Below are 20,174 nucleotides of genomic sequence, written 5' to 3' on the forward strand. Positions count from 1 at the left end.
ATTGGCTACCACCCAGGTCGGGCGGAGGCGGCAAAGCTCAGCCGAGAGCTCGGCCACGGCCGCAGGGCTTAGCCGACACGGCACCTGCCTTAGGGATAGCGTTTAGGGTACTGTCTGGCGTTTGTTGCCCTGCTTAGGCCAGAGACTTTGCAACAACCTCATCGACCTTGGCGACCAGTTGGTTGAATGCCTTCACTGCCGAGAAGCACGTCTCGGTGCTGATTCCTGTGACAGGCCTCTCTGGCTCTGACACAAACTTCTCTTACATTAAAAGAAAACAGTGCTCATTACTTGAACATTCCTTGGAGATCTGTAACTTCTGGCAATAAGTTTTTTATCATCCTTTGAGGATGATGCAAACTAGTGCCTTCCATCTCATTCTTGACTTAACTATCTTTGGAAAAGTATCTTAAATGTTGTCATTAACAAACTATTTATTTTACTGCCTCCAGACTGATGAATGAATGAAGTTGATAAACTCTGTGAGCTGTCTTGAACTGTTGGAACAAACCAAAATTTTTTTACTTCAGAGTGAGTGTTTGGGTTTTTATCAAAGATTTTGATGTGCATGTAGAAGTTCACCTGCTAGATCTGTCAAAAAAGATGTCCAGTTCACCTTGAATTCCTAGGAGGGTGAGATGTGGTCCTGTAGCTTGTTTTCTCACTCAACATCTGTAACAGCTGGCTTGAGAAAGAAAAATGCAGAGAAGTAATAACCCTCTTTTCTCTTTCTGTACAAGTTTCCAAAGCCAGTATGAAGAGAAGGTGTTCCTTCAGCCACGAAATAAGGGAAATTTCCATGAAATTTCTTGGAAAATTAGTATCTCTGAGGTACTTAAACAACAGGAATTTTGCTGACTCACTCTTTGCAATAGACATAGCTCTTAAGGTGCAATTTCACAGAGGAAACATGAGCAGATGGTTGACCTCAGGGGAGATGTTGAATCTGAACTGAGTACTGCATGAGAAGGGAGGAGTAAGCAAACACTCACTGAGACAGGATTACTTTTTGCAGTATTACTTCCTGCCTATTAGGATGCCAATCTGACCCTCCCAAAATCACTAGTATTACTAAACATAGGGCAGGGAAAAAAAAGACAAATCCATATATCGTATACAAAGACATAAAAGCCACCAATGACCTAATGATGGAAGACGTTAGTTTACATTGACTTCAGAAAACAGGAGGCAGTATTCAAGATTTCTAAAGAGCATTCAAGTAAGGAGAATGTTTTTATCAACATGATTTGATTAGATCAGTTAAAGTGTCAAAGCTATTAGTGGATTGCACTGGTTACCTGGAAAATTACTGCCAAATTTTTATCCACTCCATTACATGTTCTATCTTTTCTGAGTTAAAACTGAAGCATACAGCTTTTTGAAATGTTAAAAATGTTGCTAAATACTGTTGCTGATCTCTTCCAGTCTCTAAAGCTTTGAGTATAGCTCAGGGCAAAATAAAACAAATACTTGCAAACCCCTGTCGTTTTAAAATGTTCTGTTATGTAGAATAGTGTCTAAATCATCTGACATCATTCCAGATCTCTCAGTAATCCTTTCTAATTTACTGGAGAACTGTAAACATTCCTCTATGTGCTGACTAAAAACTTGTTGGCCTTTGCTTCCACAAGTAATTAGAGCTTTTGTATCATCTTTTTGATGCTCAGGGTAAGATTCTTCATAGTCTGTGTTTTCAAACCATGGATACTCTGCTTTGTAAAAAACAGTCCCCTCTAACATTCCTCACACTAATTATGTTTGAAGAGGTTTGCCTCTGTTTATAATGCCCTGTAACTGCTAAGGCTTAAAATCTGGGTCTTTGTGAGCTTCTGAGAATGCAGACTTTAATAATTTGGAGGGAAGTGGGATAGGAGAGGAAGCATGGATGGGAGAGAAAGTAGGAAACAGTTCTGTGGCAACCTCAATAAACATTTACATGGAGGCTTTGACTTTAAATAAAAAGGTAACTTTTGGGAGCTTTTCAGTAGTTTGAAACTTCAGCACTTGTCTATGTATGTGCTTGGAAAGAGTTTACTACAAAACACAGCTACAAAACTTCTCACTTATCTTAATTGTAGAGCAGCTTGAACCTGACATTTTATTAATTTTGATATGTAAACAGCAGCAGCCTGCAAACCAAAATCAGAGCATCCAGACAAACTTTTGTTGCTATTTAAAAAGAAGGGGAAAAAAAGAAGAAAAGTAATTTTGGTCAAATTACTGAAATCTGTACACAGGACAAGTCTGAAATGTCAAGGAAAATGGATTCCAGGAATCAAATACTTTAAAAGCTTAAGAGAGACAAGGTACAACAAAAATGAAAGGCAGTGCCAAGGTACTGAAAAGTACCACCTTTGCTCTTTTATTCACAGCTATGCTGAGCTCACTGAAGATGCCACAAAGGAAAATTGAAATTGTATCTGTTCATCATGCATTGTGTTCTCTTCAGTCTGCAGCTATAACAGCATGGATGAATAGTGCCACCTCTGCTTCTATGGAACAGAAAAACAGAGTAATTTAGCCAGCAGGAGTGTCACTTCAGCACTCAAAAATTAATTTCAGTATTAAAAATGTTTATCTCTTGTTTTTATACTCTTAAAATTTGTAATTTTAGTGGTAAATATTCACTGTTATACTTTTTCAGTTTAAGTCAGTTTGCCTCTTCATGTGTCCTTGGCATCCATTTTAATCATGTGAATAACAAAGAAGTAACAGGATCTTTTTTCTCTAAATTATGTCAAGTACTTTCCACTCTGGAAGGCAAAAGAAAAAATGGATTAATGGGGCATTGTCTCTCTGTAATTTTCCTATTATATCTAATTTCTTGAGAGGTTACTCTGAATCTGCTGTTAACAAATTCAAAATTGGGTTTTGGACAAAAGAATTACTATTGTTTAAATATTTGAATTCTTTTAGTGGATTCTGCTTCTGAGATTTGGTCTCTTCCTCCTTCTTGCTACCCATTTCTATGAACAGAAGCTTTTCAGAAAAAATCCATGCTGCCATCCCATGTTTTTGCAGCTGTATGACTTTAAATGATGCCATCAGTCACATCTGGGCAGCGAAGCTCTTCCAGTTATTTGCGGCTGAGTTCCCAATTATCTTATTATCTAAGAATTCAGTGGATCTGCATTATTCTCAACTTCCTTACTCCTCATGGATAACAGGTGTAAAAAGTCCTTTTTATCTGTGAGATAAGCGCATAAAACCTTAAAGACTCAAAGTAACTAGATTGATTAAATTAGATATTTTTTTAAATGACCATATGGGTGAATAGAAGAGGTGACAACTATTTTTATTGTACTTTCATACTTCATCTGGCTGCTTTGACAATCTTGCCTTGCATTCATTAAGCAGTCTGTATTTAGCAGTATCCATCCTGTCAAAATAGCTTACAAAATTTCTGAGTAAACAGAAAAAAAGCCTTGAAGAAACTAAGTAAATAGTCTTTCCTTCATTTTATTGGAAACAATGTGTCTGTTTCTGCTTCTAAAGCAAAAGAAAATGTGGTTTATTCTGCACTCTGATTTCTACATATTCTCTGCTAAGGAACTCCTAGCATTCTTGCTGGTGCTGACATTGCATCTGAGAAGGAGCCATATTTGTTCTGAGCATGTGACAAATGTCAAGATGTTGATGTTATACCAGCTCTTTGTTGTGAGGTACAGAGACACAGTGAGTTAATACAAAGATCCAACATACATCTTTACTTGTGTACTTTATAACCCAAGCAGAAACACAACAAGAATATACATAGGACCCAAGAAAATGTTGCTAAATGCAAATAAAAATCAAGTCCAAAATGCAAGCTATGTCTAGAATTAGAACAGAATAAAATAATAAAAGTGTATGGAGAGCCAGTTTGTTACAGTTGACCAAATTCTCGAAACTTGAAATAAAGAGACTGGAAGACAAATGTTAATATTTTTGTCCAGTCCTCAGGTTGGAAATCAAATTTAGCATGACTGCTCCTCTCTGAAGAGTATTTCTCAGGTTTCTGGAAGAAAGTTTGGCTTAATTTGTTTCTGGAAGAATGCTTTGTTTTATTTTTATTTCCTGAGTTTGCCATGCAGAGTCATACTAGGTCTAACCTAAGATGTTTGCTTAAAAACACATAGCAGTAGCTACTTTTTTATCTGGTTAGAAACAAACAAGTTTGCTTATGTTGCCATTACGAAAAAGGTTCCAATGGCATTGTTGAGAAGAGCAGTGGCAGAATATGAAAAGCCCTGTTTATAGACAGTGCTGTAAAACCACAGCAAAGTGTGAAACTTCAGTACAGAGAAGGAGGAAAGAGAGATTGCTTTCTATTTCTTATCAGATCAACCCATGAGTATTTTGCAATGAACAAGTCTCTATGACTCAAAGATCCTATGTTTAGCTTGCAAAAGGACTTTCAGAAAGCTGGATTCAAATGTTTGAATTTCAGAACATTTTCAAGATAGAAAACCATGTTTTGACAAAAACAAGAGCTAAGTGACGTACTTTAGTGGTGGAGTTACCACAGGAAATGCAGAAGCAAGCACAACTGCTGACCATAATCTATGTAGCCACCCAAAGAACTGTTGACTTGGTCACAAAAGACTGTCAATATGAAAACAACTACCTTTGGTTTAAAAAAATATATACTTGGAGGCCCAAACCAACCTCTCACATTCTATGTTTTTCAGCATCAACAAAAAATAATGAAATGTTTTCAATGCAATCGGGTAGTCCCGTGACAACAGGGGCCTTTGTATGATCAGAAAATTTTCACCAGTCTAACTAAAATCTTTACTAAAAAGCAACGTGATAACAGGAATCATGCTCCGGAAGAATTCAGGTTGTCTGGATGCTGAGATATTATCTTTGGGCTTGTAGGTAATATAGAAAAATTAGGAATGTTTAAGGCAGGGTGAAAACAGTTAAAAATGTAAGACAGAACTTAGTTAAGAAAAAGCCTTATTTTCATTGACAGTATCTATTGTATTATCTCATAGCAGTATGAAAGGCAAACCCATACAAAGTAAAAACAGCGAAGGAAGCAGGAATTAAATGGATGAGATAACCAGAAGCAGATAACTTTTGCAGGATTTTACAGTGGACCACCAGAAACAGAAAATAAAATCAGTTTGTATGTGTATAGTATTTCTAAACAGATACTAAAGTAGTTTTTAATTTGTTAAAGTATGGAAATCAGGTGTTATAAAAAGACACTCTCAGATTTTACAGTGGCTTTTTTACCATCAAGATGCTTAAAATGACATCTTGTAATTGATCTTGGCTATGTCTGAGCAGCACATATGCATTATTATGTAGTTTCTTTTTCCTTGCTGTAAGATTATTTTTAGAAGAGCAAACATCAGTCAAATAATTCTTGTTCTCCAATAAATGTTATTTGAAAGAGGCCAAAAGGTATTGGAACTGCATTAAATGAAAAAATAATGAAAGCAAATAACTTTAAGTGTTGAATATTAAGCCATAATAAACATTTTTTTTTTCTCTATGTGTTGGAGAATAATCCAAAATCAGCGAATATAATCAAAATATTCAACTGAATTCAGTGGAACCTGAATCCCCTGGATGGAAAACTGGTTTCAGTTGGTTAATAGCAGATGTGTCTGCTGTGCTTATATGCTAAGCCACTGGAGATGAAAAATGTTTTCTGGTTTGAAATAGAAAGGATGATGAATGACACTGAGAATTTCTACCAGGCACAGCAGAGTGTTAACAGTGGCCAGCTCCCCTCTTGGCAACTGGAGTCACGTTTCACAAAAGATGTATTTCTGCTTCCTGGATGCTGTTTTTCAAACAGGCTTTTGCTCTTGCATGGTAATGAAGCACTCCCTAAAAGTGCGGAAAATAGTCACCAAGACTAATGAGATTTTAGCACACTGCTTGAATCGCTATGCTTGCCACATTTTACAGGCTGCAGTCAGTGCCTGTTGAGGAGGAGGAGAGGTAATGTTCCTTTTTAATTACACACACACACTATGATCCGTGTGAGCAGTCCAGTTGTTCCAGCTTGGCATTTGCAGGTCACGTAGTGAGGTATGCAGAGCAGTGTCTCAACCCCAAAGAAAGGAGTGGTGCACCTGATTTCTCTAGAGGAGGAGGTAGACATAGGTCATCACAGGCACTAGAGAAACAGAGATGACAGCTAACTGTGGGAAGTCATCATTTCATTGTTGTGCCCCACTCCATCTTGCGATGTTAAGGAATGCTACGTGGTGGTTGATCAAAGGTAATATCCTATGCAACTGCTTGAGAGAGTTCAACGCAGGGCCACAAAGATGGTAAAAGGAGTGGAGCATCTCCCTTATGATGAAAGGCTGAGGGAGCTGAGGCTCTGAGGAGTGACTTCATTAATGTTTATAAATAAATAAAAGGCGGGTGTCAGGAGGATGAAGCCAGGCTCTTCTCAATGATGTCCAATGATGGGACAAAGGGCAACAGGTACAAGCTGGAATATAAGAGGTTCCAAAGAAACACAAGGAAGAATTTCTTCATTGTGAGGGTGACGAGGCACTGGAACAGGCTGCCCAGATGGGTTGTGGAGTCTCCTTCTCTGGAGACATTAAAAACCCACCTGGAGGAGTTCCTGTGTTTCCTGCTCTTGCAGGGGGATTGGAGTAGATGATCTTTTGAGGTCCCTTCCAACTCTTGAGATTCTGTGATTCTGAAACCAGGGATATTTCTTCTTCCAGCCCAAGAAACTGAGATGAAAGAGAAAGAAGGATAGAACGAGAAAATGGAAAAAGTGTGTAGTAATGAAGAAGGAAAAATAATTTCCCAAGTGAGAAATGTGATATTCAAAGGTGGTGGTATCACTAAGAAGTTAGAGACCAAGTTACGGGGCTTATCTCTGTCCCCAGATGTCCATCCTCTGGGACAACAGAGTGGAAGAGCTGGTCTTTTTTTTTCCTTCAGAGAGCATCTGTCCCTCAGCCTTCCAGCTCCTCACAGTTCCTGTGGACCTGGCTCTGCTTCTCTCTCCTTTAAATTTCTGCCTTGACCTTGACCTATAGGACAAATTAAATTGTGCACTTAAGAACTTAATAGCCTGACTGCATTGTAGATAATAAACCATTCCAGAAGGTAGTAAATATTTAAAGCCAGTGCTTGGAAATCAGGCATCAGTTTCAAAAAGAATTTTCTGCCCTCAGGATTTGGTCCTAATTGCTGTGCATCACAACTTGCTACCAGAATGAAAAGTTATTAAAAACAGTTTCATCAAATGCAGTGTAGCTCTGGATTATAAAGATAATTAAGTTTGAAAATGTAATGATCAATGTGACACTGAGGAAATAAAAGATATAAGGAATTCCTAATAAAAATAAAGTTGCCTCAAGATTAAAACTCATTATATTTTACTATATAAAGTCATGTATTTTAGCCACTAGTCTGTAGAACACTAGCCTCATTCTCTTGGAAAAGACCAGGGTTAAAAGGCCATCAGAGACTTCTCCCTACATAACCTGAAAGCATCTTAAAACAATGCAAAGGGCAAAAGATGCAGTCCGGCTCCAACCAGCCTCCTTCCCTCTGCTCTTGAGCAGGCAGGACAGCATGAAACTGCTTCCCAACACGGCGCAAGTCCTGCGTGCTTCCAGTAGCTCATGCAGATTACAGTTTTGATATAATGGTCCTCACAGCCTGCCTGTATTTTAGCAGTGTTTTCCCATTTTACCATTTTTTAACTTTTCTTCATTGGATGCGGAGGCTTGGAAATCAGAATAATATCTTGTTCTGTGGAGACATCTACATAGAATCATAGAATCATAGAATCACAGAATGGTAGGGGTCGGAACGGACCTTTACAGATCATCTAGTCCAACCCCTATGCAGAAGCAGGATCACCTAGATCAGGTCACATAGGAACATGTCCAGATGGGTCTTGAAGACCTCCAAGGAAGGGGACTCCACAACCCCTCTGGGCAGCCTGTGCCACTGCTCCATCACCCTCACAGTGAAATAGTTTTTTCTTACGTTTAAGTGGAACTTCTTCTGTTCCAGCTTCATCCCATTACCCCTTGTCCTGTTGCTAGCTACTATAGAAAAAAAAAAGGAATGCCCCAACCTCCTGACACCCACCATTCAGACATTTGTAAATTTTAATAAGATCTCCCCTCAGTCTCCTCTTCTTTAGACTAAACAGCCCCAGTTCCTGCAGCCTTTCCTCATATGAAAGATGTTCCATTCCCCTGATCATCTTGGTGGCTCTGTGCTGGACTCTCTCCAGCACTTCCCTGTCCCTCTTGACCTGAGGAGCCCAGAGCTGGACACAGGACTCCAGATGAGGACTCACTATGGAAGAACAGAGGGGGAGGAGAAACTCTGTCCACTGCTGGCCACACTCTTCTTCATGCATCCCAGGATGCCATTGGCCTTCTTGGCCATAAGGGCACATTGCTGGTTCACGTTTAATTTACTATCAATCAGGACTCCGAGGTGTCTCCCTGCAGAGCTGCTCTTCAGCAGGTCAATCCCCAGCCTGTATTACTGCATGGGGTTGTTCCTGCCCAGATGCAGGACTCTGCACTTGTCTTTGTTGAACCTCATGAGGTTCCTCTCTGCCCAACTCTCAAGTCAGTTGAGATCCCACTGAATGGCAGCACAGCCTTCTGGGGAATCAGCCAATCCTCCCAGCTTGGTGTCATCAGCCAACATGCTGAGGGTACACTCTGTCCCCTCAGCCAGGTCATGTATGAAAATGTTGAACAAGACTGGCCCCAGAACCCATTCCTGTGGAACTCCACTGGCCACAGGCCTCCAACTCGACTCTGTGCCACTGATCACCACCCTCTGGGCTCTGTCATTCAGCCAGCTTTCGATCCACTTCACTGTCTGCTCATCCAAGCCACACTGCCTGAGCTTTCTGATGAGGATGTTATGGGAGACAGTGTGAAAAGCCTTGCTGAAGTCAAGGTAGATGACATCCACTGCTCTCCCGTCATCTAGCCAGCTAGTTATACACTCATATATATGGCTATCAGGTTGTTCAAACAGGATTTCCCCTTGGTGAAGCCATGGTGACTCCCCTTGATAACTGTCTTTTCCTTCATATGTTTAGTGTCAACATTTAGGATGAGCTGTTCCATCACCTTTCCAGGGATGGAGGTGAGGCTGACCAGCCTGTAGTTTCCTGGGTCATCCTTCCTGCCCTTTTTGAAGACTGGAGTGACACTGGCCTTCCTCCAGTCCTCAGACACCTCACCTGTCCTCCGTGATTGTTCAAAAATGATGGAGAGAGGCTCAGCAATCACATCAGCCAGCTCCCTCAGCACTCTTGGATGCATCCCATTAGGACTCGTTGACTTATGAGCCAACAAGTCTTTAACCTCTTCCTCTTCCGCCCAGGGCAAGTCCTCTGCTGTCCTGGCCATCCCATTATCCTTACTGGACTGGGTTTCCCAAGGGCCAGCTTTGGCTGTAAAGACTGAAGCAGATATTCAGTAGTTCAGCCTTCTCTGCATCCTCGGTCACTAGGGCACCCTCTGTGTTTAGTAGAGGGCCCACATTCCCCCTCATCTTCCTTCTCCTGTTGATGTACTTGAAAAATGCCTTATTGCTGTCCTTAACATCCCTGGCTAAATTTAATTATAGAAGGGCTCTAGCCTTCCTAGTTGCACCCCTGCATGCCCTGGCAATGTTCCTATACTCTTCCCAAGAAGCCAGCCCCTGTTTCCACCTCTCCTAGATGGCTGCTTTCTGCCTGAGTTGTCCCAGCAGATCCTTGCTCATCCATGGAGGCCTCCCATCTCCTTTTCCTCCTTTCTTGCGCATTGGGACACACTGATGCTGGGCTTGGAGGAAGTGGTGCTTGAAGACTGACCAGCTCTCTTGGGCACTTCTGTCTTCTAGAATCATATCCCATGAGATGCATCCAGGTAGGTCTTTGAAGAGGCCAAAGTCAGCTCGCCTGAAATCCAGGGTCACAGTCCTGCTTTGTGTTCTGCCCCTTCCACACAGGATCTTGAACTCCACCATCTCATGTTCGCTGCAGCCAAGATTGCCTCCAACCTTCACATCCCCAACCAGGCCCTCCTTATTTGTCAGTACCAGGTCCAGCAGCACACCCCTCCTCATTGGTTCCTCGATCATCTGTGACAGGAAGTTGTCATCAACAGTCTGTAGGAACTTCCTGGACTGCGTGTGCTTGGCTGTGTGGCTTTCCCAGCAAATGTCAGGGTGGTCGAAGTCTCCCATGCGGACCAGGGACTGTGATCGTGAGGCAGCTCTCAGCTATTCATAGAAGGCCTCATCCACATCCTCCTCCTGATCAGGTGGCCTGTAGCAAACTCCTACAATATCACCTGCCTTGCCCTGCCCATTAATTTTTACCCATAAGCACTCTACCTGGTCCTCATCTCCACCCAGGCACAGTTCAGTACACATTAATTGCTCCCTCACATAGAGAGCAACTCCACCTCCACGCCTTGTCAGTCTGTCTTTCCTGAACAATACATAACCCTCCATGGCTGTGCTCCAGTCATGGCAGCTGTCCCACCACGTCTCTGTGACCGCAATGAGGTCATAGTCCCTCATCCACACCCACATCTCCAGTTCCTCCTGCTTATTCCCCAGGCTGCGTGCATTGGTGTAGAGGCAGCGCAGGGGCTTACTCAAACATGCAGGTTTCCCTGGATGGATACAGGAGGATCCTTCCCAGTTTGTCTCTTCCTCGTGGTGGTCAGCCTTCCGTATCTCAGCCCAGTGTGCAGATGAAGGACACTTATTGCATTCCCTGTCCTGCCCTGTTTCCCAGCTAGAGGGGACAGCTTGTTCTGTTTTGCTTCTCCCCCCACCCTCCAAATCCTTTAAAGACCTAAAGTCTTTAAGTTTATTAATTTTGCTAGCCTACTCTCAAATAATCCAGATGAATCCCATCCTGTCCTATCAAGCTGTGGTCACCAAGGAAGGATCCGTTGTGATAGAATCCAAAACCTTCCCACCAGCACCAGCCTCTCAGACAGGAGTTCACTTGGCTGATTTTTCCATTGCAGACTCCCCCTTTAGTGTACAGGACAGAGGAGAAAATAACCTGAGCCCCTCTACCTTTTACTTGCACCCCCAAGGATTTAAAATCCATCTGGATCCTGGAGATGTCATGCCTCATGACATCATTCATACCTACATGGAACACAAGTAGGGGGTAGTAGCCTGCATCCCTGATGAGCCATGGCACTCTCTCAGACACATCTCTGATCTTGGCCCCAGGCAGGCAGCACACCTCTCATGACTCCCTATCCACTCCACAGATGGGTCTCTCAGTGCCCCTTAGCAGTGAATCACCCACAACAAGCACCCGTCACTTCTTTCTGCGGTGTCCATTACCTGTTGCTAGTGGACCAGCTGATGGGTTGTTTGATAGATTTTCCCCTTTTGGAGCTTGCTCATCAAAGTCCCTTATCGCCAGTGCCTCATACTTATTTGTAGTGGGCACTCTGGAAGGAGGGCTTTGAAGATGAGCTTTTGTCCTTTTTTTTTTTTTTTTTTGTTACCAGTGTCCAAGGTTTATTAGATTCACTGGAGGCTTGTACCTGATTATGGAAGCCTCTGTCTTTCTCCACCTCTGACCCTCTACACAGTCTACTCAGTTTCCTGCAGCTCTTTCAGCAGGCGCTGTAGTTCCTGAACCTGAGGGCACTTATGACACATGGTTACCTCAGAAGCATATGTCCCCAAGCATCCTAACCATTCCCTGCACTCCACCTGGACTGAAGTATCTCTACGAGCCGTCTCTGTCTGGGTGGATGCATTGACCTTCACTAGGGTGTTGTCCACCCAAGCCTTGGCTTTAGCCCTCAGGTGAGTGCCCGCCATCTTGCTAGTTGAAGCTGGGGCACTTCTCTGACTTCAGTTTCTCTATGTGGGCTGTGGGGTTGTTCCCTGCCCATCCTCCCTGCCCACCCTGCCTGCACAAACTGCCACACAAACTGCCTCATCACTCCATGTTTACCATGCTCCTGGTCGCTCACACTCCCCGGGGGAAGACTAAATCCCCCGTAGTTGCTTCGTGTCCACCTCCCAGCAAGACCATCCCCCTTACAAGAGCTGCCTGGTCCTGGTGGCTCTCCTCGCTTCTCCTCCACTCCCCATGCTCCAGGAATCCCTGGACTACCTCAGTCAGCTGCACAGCCACGAATAAACGAGCCTTGCCTCCGCTGTGTCCTGCCAATAAAAATGTCTAGAAGGTATCAGCATCTGCTTTTTGAATTCAAGACTGATTGCATTTTCCTGACATCCAGAGCCATCTTAAAAAATACACATTGGCCAAATTAAGATTATCCCTTAAATCTTGCCTTTTGCCCTCAGCCAAACCAAAAGGGAAGGGAAGACAGATCCCAGCAGGGTGTCAAAGGCAGGGATGGGGCTGTTCAGCATGAAAGGGAAAGGTGGTGCTCAAGCCCTTGCCAACAGGAGCAGTGCCAGGTCTAGGAGCACAGCTGTTTGTGCCTTACCCTCAAAATGTCCACTGAGAGTATTAAAATATAACTTTTTTTCTTTCTTTCTTTTGTAAAGGGAGATGAGGATGTCTCATCAAAAGTGGAGCCTAAATTCAAAGTGTTACTTGCAAATCCAGAGTGTCATGCCAACAGCAAAATAAATCCCTTGTGCTTCCCACAGCAGGACTGGGCAGCTTCTCTCTTTGACTTATAGCCTGAACTCAGTGTGCCATCACTTTTCCTTTAATATGCATATTAACATATACATATCACAGAATCATAGGATGGTAGGGGTTGGAAGGGACTTTTAGAGATCATCTGGTCCATCCTCCCTACAGAAGCAGGTCCACCTAGATCAGGTCACACAGGAATGCATCCAGGCAGGTCTTAAAAACCTCCAGAGAAGGACACTCCACACCCTTCCTGGGCAGTCTGTGCCAGGACTCCCTCAACCTCACACTAAAATAGTTTTTCCTTAGGTTTAAATGGAACTTTTTGTGTTCCAGCTTCTTTCCATTACCCCTTGTACTGTCACGAGATGAAAACAGAAAAAAGAGATGTCATAACCTCCTGACACCCACCGTGGAGATGTTTGTAAATATTAATGAGATTCTCTCCTCCACAGTCTCCTCTTATCCAGACTAAACAGCCCCAGTTCCCACAGCCTTTCCTCGTATGAAAGATGTTCTGTGTCTCCTGATCATCTTGGTTGCCCTGCACTGGACCCTCTCCAGAAGTTCTCTGTCCCTCTTGAGCTGAGGAGCCCAGAACTGGGCACAGGACTCCAGGTGAGGCCTCAGAGGGCAGAGCAGAGGGGGAGGAGAATCTACTGGCCACTCTCTTCTTGATGCATCCCAGAATGCCATTGGCCTTCTTGGCCATGAGGGCACATTGCTGGATCATGTTTAGTTTATTGTCAACCAGAACTCCCAGGTCTCTCTCTGCAGGGGCTGCTCTTCAGCAGGTCCCCCCAGCCTGCCATGGTGCATATACTCGGGTTGTTCCTTTCAAGATGCAGGACTCTGCACTTGTTCTTGCTGACCTTTCTTGAGATCCCACTAAATGGCAAGATATTGGCATGTACTTATTAATAATATGGCATATACATATTGTTCTACTTTTTTTTTTCCTGATACTTAGTCTGCTCTGAACACAAGTTTTTGCAAGGGCTGAGCAGGCTGGAGCACAATTGTGCTACAATGTGCAGCATCTGCTCTTCCTCATGTCAGCCCCAGACCCTGTGGAGGTCGGTGGGGACTCACACAGACAAAACAACAAAAAAAAATTTTGCAGTAACCTGCACACAAATGTACAAACTTCACTGAAAAAACCTTTCTGGTCCGTGCAAAGCAACAAATTCCCAATTTTGACGGCTATGGAAATCAGAAACTTAATCCAGGCAGTGTCAATACTATGTGCTCTAAAATAAGGGGAGATCTAGGATGCATTTCTCATGGTAATTACAGTTTTGTGAAACCTGTATACCTGAGGATGAAGCTAAACTACCCTTGGGAGGAGGCTGTCAGGAGTGGTGTTGAGAATATTGGTGTCTGTGAAATGCAGTGCTGAGAAAGCTCCTCTGGGAACTGGGTCTGATGTGGAGTCTGGATCTGGAGAGCCAGGGGACAACTGGATTGTGTCCACAGCTGCTGTAAGATGTTTCTGAGCAGAGCACAGTAACAGAACATAACAAAATGTTTGTGTAGGCTTAATTAGTGTAAATTTAAGTACAAAGTTCAATTTGAGGATTTTTAAGTAGCCTTTTGCTTTAACAAGATTCTTTCAAGGTTCAGGTGTGATGAGACACAGCTCTATGTAATCAACAGATTTTATGTAGGCCTATATATGTAAGCATATCAAAATCAAACAATACATATTTATGATGGAAGAAAATGTATATTGATTCAGGACATGCGTAATTTTTTAAAAATTCTAAGGTGAAATGGTACAGTATATTCAGCAGCAGCTAAATTGTAAAGATAAACCGATAATGTCTCTTCACTGTTATGTTGAGCATATTCTGTCTGAGAAATAGGAGCACTGATGTGTTATTCCACTGGCCATATGAAGTGAAAAAGCAAGTAAAAATCATTCTCATTTTTAGAATTCCATTTTTGGAAGAATTTTCCACTGTTGAAAGGAAAACAGCAGTGGGAGGTTTGTGAACGGTCTGGATGATAAACAACTTGAATCACGCACAGACTGAGGAGACACAGTGGGTAAAATCCTCACCCCTTTGAAGCTGATGGGAGGCTTGGTAGCAAATGTGAAAGAACCAGCCTTCCTGAGTGCTGTTTTGGGGTTATGTGGGATATTGCAAGATCTTTACAAGTCATAGTGTTGGCTAAACAGCCCAAGTGTCTAGCTGGGATGTGGTTCATCATCTGCACCAGGGTGATTTCAGCACTCTGAGAGGAGAATACCTATTAGTCACCACCCCAACTCTCTTCTCCAACTCTTCTCATTATAAAATATTCTAGAAAGTGTATTGGGAGAAGCTGTTAGAGCAACTTTTAGAAAGTTAGAGAAGTTCAGCTAAGATTGGTTTGGAGCACCACCTTCTTTCTGCTGCATGGAGAGAAGCTATAGGACAATTAAGTAGGATCATTAAGAAAAATATGAGACCGAAGGATTTCAGAAGCAGTATGTGTGCCAGCAGTGGATAAATTGTTTGCCAATCAAAGAATAATATCTCTGGGGGAAAAAAAACCTCACGAAAATACGTTGGTATAATCTGAATGTCCTTTTACTGTGTACCCAATCCATGAAAAAAAGAAAATTTGCTATATATAGAAGGAAGTCCTGGCATTTCATGTACACACACAAAGAAAATATTTTAAAATATAAGTACAAAAAGGCAATGAATCTCTGTGCTAAAACTGTCTGTGCTTGTGAGACATAAGAGGGCAGCAGAAAGAACAGTAACTTCTTTTAAATTTGTCTTGTAATCCTCTTACAGCACAGCACCTACAAAACACCTTGCAATGGTTAGGCAGATGCTCTGGCAGCAATACATACTATCTTGCCCTTCTCTGTTTCCTCACTTTTCCCTCTGCTTGCAGTTTACTTTCTTTACTATAGTGGTAAATTCTTCAGCTCAGGTGTTCACGGTGGACATGCTAATAGAGACCACTATTCATGAGTACAGTACAAATTAATAACCTGAATGAGTTTACTGGCATTCAAGTGGTTAAATGTTCCTGTGAGATCCTGGTCAGGTATTTTGTTTTAGCATTTATACAGCTCTCCTCAGAGGCACTCTTAGCTTCAAAGTCCCCCATGGTGAGGAAAGGTGCAAGAAACACCACCCACCTGACCTTCCACTGGCTGTCACCTGAACCAGCCATTTATGCCATCAGCCTTGCCCTGTATCAGAGAAAAGGAATTACTAGGAAATATTTATATTGTTTGACATTTTTGTTTTGCCTCAAGAAAGATACTCTTCTGGTCAAGCTTACAAAGCTCATCTTTCTTTCCTGAATTTTCAGGGCAAAACTTCTTACGAGGATAAAGGGTGGGCATTTAAGCTGGTGTATTTAAAAGAGCCATAAGATGGAGTAAATGTTGTTGCTTGTGCTTTGTCTGATAAAGCTTGGGAAATTCAAGACATATCTCAAAAGTTATGAGAAGTACCTAGGGACAGGTTCTTCCTTTATTGGTTGTATAAATCAAAATAAATAAATGAGACATAAAGAAATAATTATGAGACCTGCAAATCATCGACATTGTTGGTAACAGACTATAAATGTTTAGGTATTTCTAAATCTCCTAATACCTCTCAAGAGTACAATTTCCAAGAATGTGTTTCCCTGTAGTGAAGAACTTTGTTTCCAACATGATGCAAACATAGATTTTGTATGCCGTGTTTGTTAGAGACTTACATGGGATTTACAAAGGATAAAAGATTAGAAAATTTGTCTTCCTTGAAAAAGGGCAAAAGTGAAGTTGTGTTTACAAAAAGGGAGTTATATGCACACTCCTTTAGCTAAGGGAAGAACATAATTCAGTGCAGCCAATGCCTGACTGCTTCCTGCTGCTTGAAGGGACCAGCAGCAGCAAAAGGTCCATCTGAACAGCGTTCATGTGCACATCTCTTCCCAGTTTCCTCTCGGGAGAGAAGCCTGAGGGAAAGCTGGAGGAGACTAAGAAATGTGGTCACATATTCTCTAAGTCACATTATTCCCCAAGTACATTTTCTTACCTGATTTCTCAAGGGAACTCTTCTAGGGACAAGCTAACTGTTCTGGAGGCATGATTTGGTGATGGGCTTGGTAGTGATTAGTGGTTGAACTCCATGATCTTAAAGGTCTTTTCCTACCAACATGATTCTATGATTCAACTAGAATTTTTTCAAGGACAACGGAAGTTTGTGTCTGTGATTCTTTATTAGCTTGACAAATGCATTTATTTTATGGCCTTCCTCAAGGGAAAACTAGCTTCTTAAATCCAGTAGCAAAACATTGGTTTTTTTTTTCTTTGAAACTCCATAAGCATTTGAGTGAGCAGGCGGCACCATTCTGCAAGTTTAAAAAGTTTATTGAGTTTTTATGCCCCAAATCCAGATTGTGTCTAAATGTTCTCCTCCATCACACAATGTGCTTGAATCCAGTGCTGCCAATAATCACTTCCAGAAGAAAGAAGGTGCAGTATTTTTTCCCCGGGAAGGCTGTTACAGATGTGCATTATGTAATTTCCTTTTCACTTTTGCTAAATTAAAGCAATACTTTAAGTATCCTGAATACGAATTTTGTTTTCCTCTCTTATTACAGGGCCTGAAGGAAAAGCAAGAGACGGTCTTATTTCCTTAGCAACAGAGTCAGGTGTGAATTATGGCACCATGCGTCTCTGCAGCTGTCTCCAAGCAACAAACCAAACTGCAATGCCAATTCTATGCACAATATATAGAGGGGACTTGAGGAAAACTCTAGGGCCCAAATACCTTTCCCTGGCATCAAACAGGGGCAACAATTAATAAATACAAGATTATAATAGAAATGTAAATCAATTAAATAATCTAAGCGTCTCAGTTCAGCCTGCCAAATGCTTAGCATGCAAAGAATAATCTATTGTAAATCAATCAGTGCTTAGGTGGCAGCTGTAGATGTGTGTTAATTCTTTACCAAGTCTTTGCCTTAGCTTATGAAAATGGTTCCATTGTGTCTGCTGCCCAAGAGCTGGCTCAGCAGGAGTTCACATTGAAAACAAAGTAATTGCACAGCAAATAAATATCTTCAGTAATAATTCACTGTTAGTTGCCAGAATTTGCCAGATTTCAGTTGCCATTTCAAAGCTGTTTCCTCTTTGAAGTAAAGAGACTTGCATCTACGATTGTATCATGTTGGCAAACACTGTGTTTCGAAATAACAACTGTAAAGCTAATGAGGCTTGCCAAATGCAATGACAGATAGCAATATTTTCCTGGAAAAAAATACTGTTTTAGTTAAGAGAAATTTGCTTTGGAAGCTGAGGTTTTGGAAGTGAAAGTTGCTTTTTATAAATCAGCCTCCCTGAGCCATTGCTTTTTAGGTAGAGATCATCTTTTCAGGTGCAGAAACAACACCTGTGTGTTTCAAAAAAAGCAAGCACGCAAGCAAGCACTTACTCCTGTTAACATTTTACCCCAACCCCTAGCTTACTCTTGCTAGAAAACTGTACAACCTCTGAAACAGCAGTGTTCATTCCACTGCTGAAGACGTAGTGGTTTGTGAAGGAAGTGCCAAGTTCTGTAACACTGAAGTCAAGGAAGACCTGCTAACCAATGTGTGAGGATGGAGCATGGAAATGGCACAGTTCTCTCCAGGGGTCAGACTTGCTGGTGCTGGAACCAACACACCCATATGTCACATCCCTGTGAATGTGCTGCCAGGCCTGATGCAGAGTGGGCAGAGAGCATTGCTGCTCCCTGGCCCATCCCTGCCACACTAGCATCAGGATGAGCTTCTGCCCTGAAATGAGAGATGGAAAGCATCACCAAGCCACTGTCTCCCACTCACGTGGCTGGATGCAATGCCAGTATCTAAAGCTTGTTCATACCAGTAAGCAGAGTGGAAAGACTTAGTAAAGATCAGTAGACCATCTCTCATTTTCAGGGATCAGCTCTGAAATTGCAGAGATGATGTGGGTATGTGAAGATCTCTGGAGAGCTAGGTGGCTGGGGGTAGGTTTCTATCACTCCTCTTGGCAGCACCAGCCAGAGTTTATCCCAGCCAGGTTAAGCACAGTTAACCACAGTTCCCGTCTTTTCCTGGCAGGAATTAATTTACTTTCAATTTTTCACTTCTTGGGGTGCTACTTCAGCAGTTGTAGTAGTTCTGAAGCCAGCCTGCCTAATTTCAGCACATTAGGGAAGAGTTGCCTTGCCTTGTACTTGCAATAGCTTCTGGACCTCTTGGGTTTTTTTCACTTACATAGGTGAGTGCTCAATGGTTTCCTCCTCATTTTTTTTTTTTTAAATGACTTTTCTTTGGAAAAGTAACAGTAGAATCTTACTGCAGAGCATTTCCTACCTGTTAGACCATTCTCCTTTACCTCAGTTTTGTCTGATTTTAAAAGTTATTTTTCTGTAGAGCTTCTCTAGGCGAGCTCTCACTTGGAACTTTTTATGATAATCTACAAAAATTCTCATTAACTGGCAGTTGCTACTTAATTTTAAAGGAGCAGAGAACTGTAAGTTATAACATTTTTTATTTTTAATAGCATTTTCCTTCAAAGTGGTAAATTCTTGCAGTAGTGTAAGCCTGGATTTATACTAAATATTGGACCAAAGAAAGTTTAGGATTTATTACCTGACTTCAGAGATACACTCCTGTTGACACTGCTTCCATGAATCAGGTCTCGCTGCAATATTGAATATTTGAAAAGAAAATACAGTTTCTCTTTGAGATCTGATGCAGTACCAAAACCAAGCTTGTTCTCCCACTCCCCCTTTTTCACTCAACATAATCAAACACAGATTTTTACATCAAATCACAGTCCCTCAGAGGTTCAAGAAATGCTAGTTGGCCCTAACACTACAAAACAGGTAAATGCATGTCTAATTTCTTTTATGAATATCAAAAGAACTTTAATCATGTGAATAGTACCACCAAATCTGTGGGACTAATTGCGTGGTTGGTGATATCAACAAGCTCAAATATGTCATTGTTTCATTTTGGATGAAAATTATGATTCAGTTTCATGGCATGCACCTGTCTTCCGCTCTCTGTAGAGACACACTGTTTCCTCCTGCCAAGTGGCACAAGGTGCTAAAATTGAGAACCTGATTCTCTAAAACACCAGGAAAGGCTGCTTGGATCTTTCTCATCTGGGCAGTCAGAAGGTCTTGAGGTCTTTCTAGAAAGGAGAAAAATCTAATTGTTCCATTTGTATATATGAATATGTCAATGTGAATAAGCTTTTTCTGGCATAAAACCTCTGCAAAAGGAGAAATAGACTTGTGGAAAACAAAATAATTTTCAATTGTTTTAATGCTCATCTACTGATTATTTTTAAGTATGTTTTTTACAAATTTGTATCTACAAATACAAAGTACAAATTTGTCTTTGTACAAAGTTTGAAAGGATCCCAATGGAAATAAACCTCTGTATTTTATGCTTTCCCTGTTTTGCAGTTTTTTATACTTGAAAGAGTTAAAAAACGGTTCAAGACACCTTTTGGGGGGATTTTTTTCTGGCTTTGGTACCCCTTCCTTATAGGAGTATTTGAATGATGAGATAGAAATGCCAAAAGTTTTATTATTTATCATCC

At 41.7% G+C, this 20,174-nt stretch overlaps 1 protein-coding gene across 1 annotated transcript in view; it reads right to left on the reverse strand.

The window, feature by feature from the left end:
* Positions 1–20,174, reverse strand: part of RPL37 (ribosomal protein L37) — a 346,904-nt gene that overhangs the window by 197,133 nt on the left and 129,597 nt on the right. The gene's annotated exons all lie outside the window — the stretch shown is intronic.

This window comes from Colius striatus, chromosome Z, assembly GCF_028858725.1.
Source record: "Colius striatus isolate bColStr4 chromosome Z, bColStr4.1.hap1, whole genome shotgun sequence".
NCBI classification, from domain to species: domain Eukaryota; kingdom Metazoa; phylum Chordata; class Aves; order Coliiformes; family Coliidae; genus Colius; species Colius striatus.